The sequence below is a fragment of the Macaca fascicularis genome, chromosome X, assembly GCF_037993035.2.
Source record: "Macaca fascicularis isolate 582-1 chromosome X, T2T-MFA8v1.1".
Taxonomy (NCBI): Eukaryota; Metazoa; Chordata; class Mammalia; order Primates; family Cercopithecidae; genus Macaca; species Macaca fascicularis.
Window position 1 is genome coordinate 109,402,901 of NC_088395.1, and position 13,306 is coordinate 109,416,206.

The 13,306-nt window shown below is 35.9% G+C and overlaps 1 protein-coding gene across 4 annotated transcripts in view; it reads left to right on the top strand.

The window, feature by feature from the left end:
- Positions 1–13,306, top strand: part of RAB40AL (RAB40A like) — a 257,934-nt gene that overhangs the window by 234,622 nt on the left and 10,006 nt on the right. The window contains exon 11 of one of the 4 annotated variants that reach the window (XR_012430017.1): positions 4,318–4,366. The exons of the other annotated variants lie outside the window; for them this stretch is intronic. The gene's annotated coding sequence lies outside the window, so the exon portion shown is untranslated. The remainder of the gene's footprint in view (positions 1–4,317; positions 4,367–13,306) is intronic. 4 annotated transcript variants of the gene reach the window in all.

The following is a 13,306-nucleotide window of genomic DNA, read 5'->3' on the forward strand; positions in this document are numbered from 1 at the left end:
GTAGTGTGGTCAATTCAGATTCCTTCCATTTGTTCAAGATTGCCCTGGCTCTTTCGGGTGTTTTGTTTGTTTTTGTAACTTTTAGGATTGTTTTCTCTATTTCTTTTTTCTTTTCTTTTCTTTTTTTTTTTTTTTTTTTTGAGACGGAGTCTCGCTCTGTCACCCAGGCTGGAGCGCAGTGGCCGGATCTCAGCTCACTGCAAGCTCCACCTCCCGGGTTCACGCCATTCTCCTGCCTCAGCCTCCCGAGTAGCTGGGACTATAGGCGCCCGCCACCTCGCCCAGCTAGTTTTTTGTATTTTTTAGTAGAGACGGGGTTTCACCATGTTAGCCAGGATGGTCTCGATCTCCTGACCTCATGATCCGCCCGTCTCGGCCTCCCAAAGTGCTGGGATTACAGGCGTGAGCCACCGCGCCCGGCCTTCTTTTCTTTTCTTTTCTTTTTTTTTTTTTTGAAACAAAGTCTTCACTCTGTTGCCCAGGCTGGAGTGCAGTGGCACGTTCTTGGCTCACTGCAAGCTCCACCTCCCAGTTTCACACCATTCTCCTGCCTCAGCCTCCTCAGTAGCTGGGACTACAGGTGCCCGCCACCATGCCAGGCTAATTTTTTGTATTGTTAGCAGAGACAGGATTTCACCGTGTTAGCCAGGATGGTCTCAATCTCCTGATGATGTGATCCAACTGCCTCGGCCTCCCAAAGTGCTGGGATTACAGGTGTGAACCACCATGCCCGGCCTGATTTTTCTATTTCTATGAAAAAAATGTCATTGAAATTTCAATAGGAATTGGGTAATGGACATTTTGACAATATTACTTCTTTCAATTCATGAAAAGGACTATATTTTCACTTATTTATGTCTTCTTCTTTTATTCACATTTTGTAGATTTCAGTGTACAGTTTTTTTCACTTCCTTGGCTAGGTTTATTCATTTTTCTTTTTTCAATTTTAGGCAGTGGTCAAGCTTGCATGAATTCATTCTTTTTTTTTTTTTTTTTTTTTTTTTTTGAGACAGAGTCTCGCTCTGTCACCCAGGCTGGGTGCAGTGGCGCGATCTTGGCTCACTGCAAGCTCTGCCTCCCAGGTTCACGCCATTCTCCTGCCTCAGCCTCCCAAGTAGCTGGGACTACAGGCATCCACCACCACGCCCGGCTAATTTTTTTTGTATTTTTAGTAGAGACGGGGTTTCACCGTGTTCGCCAGGATGGTCTCGATCTCCTGACCTTGTGATCCGCCTGCCTCGGCCTCCCAAAGTGCTGGGATTACAGGCGTGAACCACCGCGCCCAGCCAAATTCATTCTTAAGTATTCTTTTTTGTAGCTATTGTAAATGGGATTGTTTTCTTGATTTATGTTTTGGATAATTTCTTGTAAGTATATAGAAATGTTATTGATTTTTAACATTAATTGTATATCCTAAAACCTTACTGAATTTGTTTGTCAGGTTTAAAAGGTTTTTGGGGCCAGGTGCAATGGCTCATGCCTGTAATCCCAGCACTTTGGGAGGCCAAGACAGGCGAACCACTTGAGGCCAAAAGGCCGAGACCACCGTGGCCAACATGGTGAAACCCCTTCTCCACTAAAAATACAAAAATTAGCTGGGCGTGGTGGCTTACACCTGTAGCCCAGCTACTCGGGAGTCCGAGACACAAGAATTGCTTTAACCCAGGAGGTAGAGGTGCAGTGAGCCGAGACTGTGCCACTGCACTCCAGCCTGGACCACAGTGACACTGCCTAAAAAAATAGTAATAAATAAGTACAGAGTTTTTTGGTAGTTTTTAGAGTTTTATATATATATATAAAACACCCTAAAATATAATAATATACATATAAATATTATGTATAGAAATATAATAATATACATTGTCTATACATATATACACATGTGTATATATACGTGTATATTATATTTAATTATATAAATATACATGTATATATGTATATTTTTATTATATAAGTGTTACATTTATGTAATATAAATATGCATACATGTATATTATTTAGATATGTAATACATATACACACACATATATATAAGATCATGTCACCTGCAAACAGGGACAATTTAACTGCTTTCTTTTCCATTTGAATGCCTTTTATTTATTTCTCTTACCTATTTGCTGTGGCAAGGATTTCTAGTACTATGTTGAAGTGTTGAGAGTGAGCATTCTCATCTTGTTCCTGATCTCGGAGGAAAAACTTTCAACTTTTCACCATTTAGTATGGTGTTAGCTGTGAGTTTCTCATATATGACCTTTACTATATTGAGGTACATTCCTTATATACCTAATTTGTGGAGAATTTTTATCATGAATAGATGTTGAATTTTGTCAAATGCTTTTACTACATCTATTCAGATGATCATAACATTTTTATCCTTCATTTTGTTCATATAATAAATCACATTTATAGATTTGTGTATGTTGAACCATCATGCATCATTGTTGTAAATACCACATGTACCACATGATTATGGCAGATGACTATTTTTTATTTATTTATTTTTTTGAGATGGAGTCTCACTCTGTCACCAGGCTGGAGTGCAGTGGCATGATCTTGGCTCACTGCAACCTCTGCCTCCTGGGTTCAAGCGATTCTGCCTCAGCCTCCCAAGTAACCGGGACTACAGCCACACATCACCATGCCCAGCTAATTTTTTTATTTTTAGTAGAGACAGAGTTTCACCATGTTGGCCAGGATGGTCTCAATCTCTTGACCTCATGATCTGCACGCCTCGGCCTCCCAAAAGTGCTGGGATAACAGACATGAGCCACCATGCCTGGTCGAATGACTCTTTTAATGTGTTGTTGAATACAGTTTGCTCTTATTTTGCAGAGGATTTTGCATCTATGTTTATCAGGAATATTGGCCTACAATTTTCTTTTCTTAGAGTGTCTTTGACTGGCTTTGGTATCATTGTAATGCTGGCCTCCCAAAATGAGTTTGGAAGTATTTCCTCTTCTTTAATTTTTTGAAGGATTTTGAAAAGGATTAATATCAATTTATTTCTAAACGTTTGGTAGAATTTAGCAGTAAAGACATCAGGTCCTGAGCCTTTCTTTATTTTTTACTTTAAGTTCCGGGATACATGTGCAAAATGTGCAGATTTGTCATATAGATATACATGTACCATGAAGATTTGCTGCACCTATCAACCCACCATCTAGGTTTTATGCCCCGCATGCATTAGGTATTTGTCCTAATGCTCTCCCTCGCCTTGCCCCTCATGCCCCAACAGGCCTTGGTGTGTGTTGTTCCCCTCTCTGTGTCCATGTGTTCTCGTTGTTGAACTCCCATTTATGAGTGAGAGCATGTGGTGTTTGGTTTTCTGTTCCTGTGTTAGTTTGCTGAGAATGATGGCTTCCAGTTTCATCCATGTCCCTGCAAAGGACATGATCTCATTCTGTTTTATGGCTGCATAATGTTCCATGGTGTATATGTGCCATGATTTTCTTTATCCAGTCTATCATTGATGGGCGTTTGGGTTGGTTTCAAGTCTTTGCTATTGTAAATAGTGCTGCAATAAACATACTTGTGCATGTGTCTTCATAGTAGGATGCTCATCGTCACTGGTCATTGGAGAAATGCAAGTCAAAACCACAATGAGATACCATCTCACACCAGTCAATATGGTGATTATTAAAAAGTCAGGAAACAATAGATGCTGGCAAGGCTGTGGAATAATAGGAATGCTTTTACACTGTTGGTGGGAGTGTAAATTAGTTCAACTGTTGTGAAAGACAGTGTTACGATTCCTCAAGGACCTAGAAACAGAAACACCATTTGACCCAGCAATTCCTTTATTGAGTATATACCCAAAGGATTATAAATCATTCTGAGCCTTTCTTTATGGGAGACTTTTTAATACTAATTCACTCTCCTTACTCATTATTGTTCTGCTCAGATTGTTTATTTCTTCATAATTCGGTGTTAGTAGGTGTATGTGTCTATGAATTTATCCGTTTCTTGTAGGTTATTCAGTATGTTGGTGTACAATTTTTTATGGTGGTCTTTTATAATCTTTTCAATTTCTGTGGTATCAGTTATAATGTCTTCTTTTTCATCCTTGCTTTTGCTTAAGTCATTTGTCTTTTTTTAGTCTAACTAATGTTTTGTCACTTTTGTTTATATTTTCAAAAAACTAACTTCAATTCCTTGATATTTTCTATTGTATTTCTACTCTCTATTTAATTTATTTCTAATCAAATCTTTATTATTTCCTTCCTTCCTCTGACTTTGGGCTGAATTTGTTTTTTTTCCAGTCCCTTGAGTTGTAATATTAGGTTGTTCATGTGAGATTTTCTTCTTTTTTTGTTACAGGTATTTATTGGTCTATACTTTCCCCTTAGAACTACTTTTGCTGCATCCCGTAAGTTTTGTTATATTGTGTTTCCATTTTGTCTCAAGATACTTAACATTTTCCTTTTAATTTCTTCACTAATCCATCGATGTTTAGAAGTATGTGGTTTAATTCTCATGTATTTGTGAAGTTTTCAAAATTTTTTCTGTTGTTTATTTTTAGTTTTGTGCCATTGTGGTCAGATACTTTATATAATTTCAGTCTTTTGAAATGTGTTAAGATTGTTTTGAGGCCTGGCATATGATCTTCTGGAAATGCTCTGTGTGAGTTTTAAAAATAATGTATATTCTCCTGCTGTTGGACGGAATTCTTTCTGTATGCCTGATAGTTACCCTTGGGCTAAAGTACAGTTTAAGTCCAAGTTTTCCTTGTTGATTTTCTCTCCGGATATGTTCATTGTTAAAAGTCAGACTTAATGTCCCCTGCCTTTTTTTTTTTTTTTTTTTTGAGATGGAGTCTCACTCTGTCATCAGACTGAAGTGCAGTGGCACAATCTTGACTCACTGCAACCTCAACCTCCCAGGTTCAAGCGATTCTCCTGCCTCAGCTTCCTGAGTAGCTAGGACTTCAGGCATGCACCACCACGCCCAGCTACTTTTTGTATTTTCAGTAGAGATGGGGTTTCACCACATTGGTCAGGATGGCCTCGATCTCTTGACCTCGTGATCCGCCCACTTTGGCCTCCCAGTGTCCCCTGCTATTATTGTATTATAGTCCATCTTGCCCTTCAGATTCATTAATATTTCCTTTATATATTTAGGTACTTCTATGTTAAGTGCAAATATACTTACAATTTTTATGTCCACTTCATGGATTGACACCATTATCATTAATATACTGTCCTTCTCTGTCTAATTTTACAGTTTTGTACTTAAAGTCGATTTAATCTAAGTATAGCTACTCCTGTTCTATTTTCGTTTCCATTTGCATGGAATATCTTTTTTCATCTTTTCACTTTCAGTTCTGTGTGTCCTTAAATTGAAGTGAGTCTCCTGTAGGTAACATGTAGTTGGGTATTCATTTTTTTCCATTCAGTCACTCTCTGTCTTTTGATTGAAAAATTTAATCTATGTATATTCAAAGTAATTATTGAGGGGTAAAGACTTACTGCTGCCATTTTGTTTATTTTAATTTTATTTATCTAATTTTATGGGATACAAATGTAATTTTGTTACATGTATAAATTATGTAGTGGTAAAGTCAGGATTTTCTGGGTGTCAATCATCTGTATAATACACATTGTGCCCGTTAAGTAATTTATCATCATCCATAACCCTCCAACCCACTTACCCTTCTGAATCTCCATTGTCTATAATTCCACACTCTACATCCATGTATACACATTATCTAGCTCCCACTTATAAGTGAGAACATGTGGTATTTATCCTTCTGTGTCTGACTTGTATCAGTTAAGACAATGGACTCCAGTTCATTGTGTTGCTGCAAAAGACATGATTTTATTCTTTTTATGGTTGAATAGTATTCCATTATGTATACATACCACATTTTCTTCATCCAGTCATTCATTGATGGATAGTTAGGTTGATTCCATATCTTTGCTATTGTAAATATTGCTGCAGTAAACATACAGGTGCAGGTATCTTTTTGATGTAATTCTTCCTTTTCCTTTGAGTAGATGCCTAGCAGTGGGATTGCTGGATTGACTGGTAGTTCTACTTTTAGTTCTTAGATAAGTCTCCATAATGTTTTCCATAGATGTTTTACTAATTTACATTTCTACCAACCGTGTATCAGTTCTCTTTTCTCCACATCCTCATGAATATCTGTTATATTTTGTGTTTTTAAAAATAGCTATTCCAAAGAAATAGCCATTCTAACTAGTGTAAGATGATATCTTATTGTGATATTAATTTACATTTCTCTGGTGATTAGTGATGTTCAGCATTTTTCATATGCCTGTTGGCCATATGTATGTCTTCTGAAAAGTATCTGTTAATGTTCTTTGTTCACTTTTTTATGGGATAATTTTGTTGTTATTGTTGTTGAATTGTTTGAGTTCCTTGAAAATTCTGGATAGTAGTCCCCTGATGTGTGCTTAGTTTGCAAATATTTTCTCCCATTCTGCATGTTGTCTGTTTGCTCTGTTGATTAGTTATTTTGCTACACAGAAGATCTTTAGTTTAATTAAGTCCCATTTGTCTATGTTTGTTTTAGTTACCTGTTCTTTTGGGGTTTTCGTCATTAATTCTTTGCCCAGACAAATGTCCAGAAGAGTTTTCCATAGATTTTCTTCTAGTATTTTTATAATTTCATGTCTTACATTTAAGTCTTTAATCCATCTTGAGTGGATTTTTGTATATAGTGAGAAGCAGTGGTCCAGTTTTGTTCTTCTGCAAATGACAATCCAATTTCTCAGCACCATTTATTGAAAAGAATGTCCTTTTCCCAGTGTACATTCTTGTTGATTTTGTCAAACATCAGTTGGCTGTAAATATGTGCCTTTACTTCTGGGTTTTCTATTCTGTTCCATTGATCTATGTGTCTACTTTTATTCCAATATCATGCTGTTTTGGTTACTATAGACTTGTAGTATAATTCTAAATCAGATAATATGATGCATCCAGTTTTATTATTTTTGCATAGGATTGCTTTGGCTATTCAGGATCTTTTTTGGTTTCACAAGAATTTTAGAATTGTTTTTTTCTAATTCGGTAAAAAAATTAAGTTGGTATTTTAATAGGGATAACATTGAATCTGTAGATTGCTTTTTATGATCATTTTAACAATATTAATTGTTAAGTGTGTTATTTATACCCTCAAGTATTTGGGGGGTTTTCCAGTTATCTCTCTCTTGTTGATTTCTAATTTAATTCCACTGTGGTCTGAGAGCATACTTTGCATGATATCTATTCTTTTAAATTTTTAAGGTGTGTTTTATAGCCCAGAATGTCATCTATCTTGATGAATAATTTGTGTAAGCTTGAAAAGAGTGTGTATTCTGCTGTTGTTGGATGAAGTATCCATAAATATCAATTAGATACAACTGATTCATGATGTTGTGTTTAACTATATCCTTATTGATTTTATGCTTGCTAAATCTGTCAATTACTGATAAAAGGTATTGAAGTCTCTACCTACAATAGTTGATTCATCTACTTCTCTTTGCAGTTTTGTAAATTTTGGATTCATATATTTTGATGGCGCTCTGTTAGGCACATACACCTTCAGGGTTTTTATGTCTCTTTGGAGAATCGACTCTTTTATCATTATTCAGTGCCCCTCTTTATCCCTGGTAATTTTTCTTCCTTTAAATTTTTCTTTGCCCGAGTTGATATAGCTACTATAGCTTTCTTTTCATTAGAATTAACATGGTATATTTTCCTCAACCCCTTTACTGTTACATTATCTATGTCTTCATATTTAAAGTTGGTTTCTTGTAGAATATAGAAAATATATAGTTGAGTCATGTTGTTTTATGCACTTTGACAGTTCATTTCTTTCAACTGATGTACTTAAATTATTAAAATTTAAGTGATTATTGGTATAGTTGAATTAATATCTACCATATTTTACCTGTTTTCTAATTGTTATCACTGTTATATCTCTTTCTTTTTTGTCTTCCACTCTTTTTCTGTCTTGTCTGGTTTTAATTGAGCACCTTATATAATTCCATTTTATCTCTTCTCTTAGCATATCAATAATACTTTTTTCAAACTTTTTTAGTGGTCACCATAGAGTTTGTAATACATATTTATAACTAATAAAATTCCACTTCCAAATAATACTATATATTTTCATGGATAAGTACTAATTAAAAGAGTATCCCAATTTCTCCCTTCTTTCACTTAAAACATTGCTGTTATTCCTATCACTTATCCATAGCAATAATCACTGAATGCATTGTTGCCTATTGTTATTTTGAATAAATTGTAACCTGATACATTCATTAAAATAAGAAAAGATTTTATTTTATCTTCATCTATTCCTTCTCTAATGTTCTTCCTTTCTTTATGTAGATCCAAAATTCTGATCTCTATTATTTTTCTCTCTGAAGGACTTCTTTTAACATTGTTTGAAGTGTATATTATGGCATGGCAACAAATTTCCTAATTTTAATTTGTCTGAGAAAGTCTTTTTCTCTCTTTTACTTTAATTTTTTTATTATTTTTAATGTTTCTGGATACACAGCACGTATATATATTTCCTGGGTACATGAGATATTTTGATACAGGCATACAATGTGTAATAATCATATCAGGATAAACGGGGTATCCATCACATCAATTATTTATCCTTTGTGTTACAAACAATCCAATTATACCATTTTATTTTTAAAAGTACAATTAAATTATTATTATTATTATTATTTTGAGACGGAGTCTTGCTCTGTCACCCAGGTTGGAGTGCAGTGGCACGATCTCGGCTCACTGCAAGCTCTGCCTCCTGGGTTCACGCCATTATCCTGCCTCAGCCTCCCGAGTAGCTGGGGCTATAGGCACCCGCCACCACACCCAGCTAATATTTTGTATTTTTAGTAGAGATGGGGTTTCACCATGTTAGCCAGGATGGTCTCGATCTCCTGACCTGGTGATCCACCCGCCTCAGCCTCCCAAGATGCTGGGATTACAGGCATGAGCCACCACGCCCGGCCCGATTAAATTATTTTTAACTATAGTCTTGTTGTGCTATCAAATACTAGATCTTGTTCATTCTTTGTATTTTTTTTTGTACCCATTAACCATCCCCACTTCCTTCCCAAACACCCCTGCATTCTCCTGCAACTACCCTTCCCAGCCCCTTATAACCGTCCTTCTGCTCTCTATCTCCATGAGTTCAATTGTTTTAATTTTTAGCTCATGAAAATAAGCAAGAACACATGAAGTATGTCTCTCTGTGCCTGGGTTATTTCCCTCAACATAATGACCTCCTGTTCCATCTGTGTTGTTGCAAATGACAGGATCTTACTCTGTTTTTATGGCTGAATGGTACTCCATTGTGTATATGTACCACATTTTCTTTATTCATTCATCTGTTGATGGGCACTTGAGTTGCTTCCAAATCATGACTATTGTGACTAGTGCTGCAATACGCATGGGTAGGCAGGTATCTCTTTAATATACTAATTTCCTTTCTTAGGGTATGTAACTAGTAGTGGATTTGCTGGCTCATATAATAGCTCTATTTTTTTATTTTCAGGAGACTCCAAAATTTGTAGTTCTACTCATTTACATTCCCAAAAGCAGTGTACAAGGGTTCCCTTTTCTCCACATCCTCATCAGCATTTGTTATTTCCTAACTTTTGGATAAAAGTCATTTTAACTGGGGTGAGATAATAACTCATTGTAGTTTTTACTTGTATTGCTTTAATGATCAGTGATACTGAGCACCTTTTCTTATAGCTCTTTGCCATTCATATGTCTTCTTTGAGAAATGTCTATTCAGATCTTTTCCCATTTTTAATTGGATGATTAGATTTTTTTCCTATAGAGTTGTTTGAGCTCCTTATATATTCTCATGGTTAATCTCTTGTCAGATAGATAGTTTGCAAATATTTTCTCCCATTCTGTGGGTTGTCTCTTCACTTTGTTGATTACCATTGCTGTGCAGTAGCTTTGTAACTTCTGCACAGCAAAGGTAACAATGTGATCCTATCTGTCCATTTTTGCTTTAGTTGCCTGTGCTTGTAGGATATTACTCAAGAAATATTTACCAGTCCAATGTCCTGGAGATTCGCCCCAACATTTTCTTGTAGTAGTTTCATAGTTTGAGTTCTTAGATATAAGTCTTTAATCCATTTTGATATGATTTTTGTATATGGTGAGAGATAGGGTTTTAGTTTCATTCTTTTGCATATGGTAACCAGTTTTCCCAGGGCCATTTATTTAAGAGACAGCGTATTTTTTGGCAGCTTTGTCGAAAATGAATTCACTATAGATGCATAGCTTTGTTTCTGAGTTCTCTATTCTGTTCCATTGATCTATATGTCTGTTTCTTTTTTTCTGATATGGAGTCTCTCTCTGTCGCCCAGGCTGGAGTGCAGTGGCACAATCTTGGCTCACTGTACCCTCCACCTCCTGGGTTCAAGTGATTCTCCTGCCTCAGCCTTTTGAGTAGCTGGGATTACAAGCACTTGCCACCATGTCCAGCAATTTTTTTGTATTTTTAGTAGAGACGAGGTTTCACCATGTTGGCCAGGCTGGTCTCAAACTCCTGACCTCAGGTGATCCACTAGCCTTGGCCTCCCAAAGTGCAGGGATTACAGGTGTGAGCCACTGCTATATGTCTGTTTCTATTCCAACACCATGTAGTTTTGGTTGCAATAGCTCTGTAGTATAATTTGAAGTCAGAAAATGTTATTCTTCTTGTTTTGTTCTTTTTACTCAGGACAGCTTTGGCTATTCTGGGTCTTTCGTGATTGAATATACATTTTAGAATAGTTTTCTTTTTAATTTCTGTGAAGAATGTCATTGGAATTTTGATAGGGATTGCATTGAATCCATAGATTTCTTTGGGTAGTGTGGACATTTTAACAATATTGATTCTTCCAATTTGTGAATTTTGAATATCTCGACATTTTTTATGTCCTCTTCAATTTCTTTCATCAATATTTTATAATTTTTATTATAGTGATCTTTCACTTCTTTGGTTAATTCCTAGGTACTTAATATTGTTGTAGCTATTATAAATGGGATTACATTCTTGATTTCCTTTTCAGATTGTTCACAATTGGCATATAGAAATGCTACTGATTTTGGTATGTTGACTTTGTATCCTGCAACTTTACTAAATTTGTTTATCAGTTCTCCTAATTTTTTTAGTGGAGTCTTTAGGTTTTTTCCAAATATAAGATAATATCGTCTGTAAACAAGGATAATTTGACTTCTTCCTTTTCAGTGTGGGTGCCCCTCATTTCTTTTTCTTGTCTGATTGCTCTAACTGGGACTTCCAGTGTTATTTTGAATAACAGTTAATATGGTTTGGATTTGTGTCCCCACCCAAATCTCATGTCAAATTGTAATCCCCAGTTTTGGAGGTGAGGCCTGGTGGGAGCTGATTGGATCATGGGGGCAGATTTCCCCCTTGCTGTTCTCTGATAATGAGTGAGTTCTCATGAGATCTGGTTGTTTAAAAGTGTTTGGCACCTCCCGCATCTCGCTCTTCCTCCTTCTCCAGCTATGTAAGACGTGCATGCTTTCCCTTTGCCTTCTGTCATGATTGTAAGTTTCCTGAGGCCTCCTCAGCCATACTTCCTGTACAGCCTGCAGAAATGTGAGTCAATTAAACCCTTTCTTTATCAATTACCCAATCTCAGATAGGTTTTTTATAGCCATGCAAGAATGGAATAATACAACAGTGTAGCAAGGGGGCATCCTTGTGTTTCAGATCTTAAAGAAAAGGCTTTCAGTTGTAAGGTCTGTTGTATATGGCTTTTATTATGTTGAGATATATTCCTTTGATACTCAGCTTTTTTAGATTCTTTTAAAATCATGACACGATGTTGAATTTTATCAAATGTTTTTCAGGATCAATTGAAATGATCATATGCTTTTTGTCCTACATTCTCTTGATATGGTGTATCACATTGATTGATTTGCATATGTTGAATCATCCTTGTATCCTTGGAATAAATCCCACTTGGTCATGATGAATGCTCTTTCTAATGTATTGTTAAGTTTGGTTTGCTAATATTTTGTTGAGAATTTTTGTATCAATATTCAGGAGACATATTAGCCTGTACTTTATTTTCTGATGTGTCTTTGTCTGGTCTTGGTATCAGGATAATACTGGCCTAGTAGAATTAGTTTGGAAGTATTCCCTCCTCTATTTTTTGGAATAATTTGAGTAGGATTGGTATTAGTTCTTCTTAAAATGTTCGGTAAAATTCAGCAGTGAAGCCATTGAGTCCCAGTCTTTACATTCCTGGGAGAATTTTTATAATGGCTTTGCTGTTCAGGTTTTGTATTTCTTTCTGGTTCAATCTTGGCACATTGTATGTGTCTAGAAATTTATCTATTTCATCTGGATTTTCCAATTTATTGGCATATACCTGCTCATAGTAGCCTCTAATGATTCTTTGAATTTCTGTAGTATTGGTTGTAATGTCTACTTTGTATCTCCAATTTTATTTATTTGGGTCTTCTCTCATTTCTTCATAATGACTCTGACTAACGGTTCATCAATTTCATTATTATTTCAGAAACTCAACTTTTCATTTCATTGATCTTTTGTATTGTTTTCTTCATTTAAATTTCATTTATTTGTGCTCTGATTTTAATTATTTATTTTCTTCTACTAAATTTTGTGTTTGGTTTGTTCTTGCTTTTCTAATTCTTTAAGATGCATTATTAGGTTGTTTATTTGAAGTTTTCCTACTTCTTTGATGTAGGCACATATAACTATAAACTTCCCTGTTAGTACTGCTTTCACTGTATTCCATAGATTTCCATAGATTTTGTTATATTGTGTTTCCACTATCACTTGCTTTAAGAAATTTTACAATTTCTTTCTTAATTTCTTTTTCTTTTTTCTTTTTTCTTTTTTTTTTTTTTTGAGACAGAATCTTGCTCTGTCACCCAGGCTGGGGTGCAGTTGTGTGATCTCAGCTCACTGCAAGCTTCACCTCCCGGGTTCATACCATTCTCCTGCCTCAGCCTCCTGAGTAGCTGGGACTACAGGGGCCCGCCACCACACCCAGCTAATGTTTTTGTATTCTTAGTAGAGATGGGGTTTCATCATGTTAGCCAGGATGGTCTCGATCTCCTGACCTCGTGATCTGCCCATCTCGGCCTCCCAAAGGGCTGGGATTACAGGCATGAGCCACTGTACCCGGCCAATTTCTTTCTTAATTTCTTAATTGAACCATTGGTCGTTCAGGAGCACATTGTCTGATTTTCATATGTCTGTATAGTTTTCAAAATTCCTCTTGTTATTGATTTCTAGTTTTATACCATTGTGGTCAGAGAAGATAATTGATATTATTTCAAATTT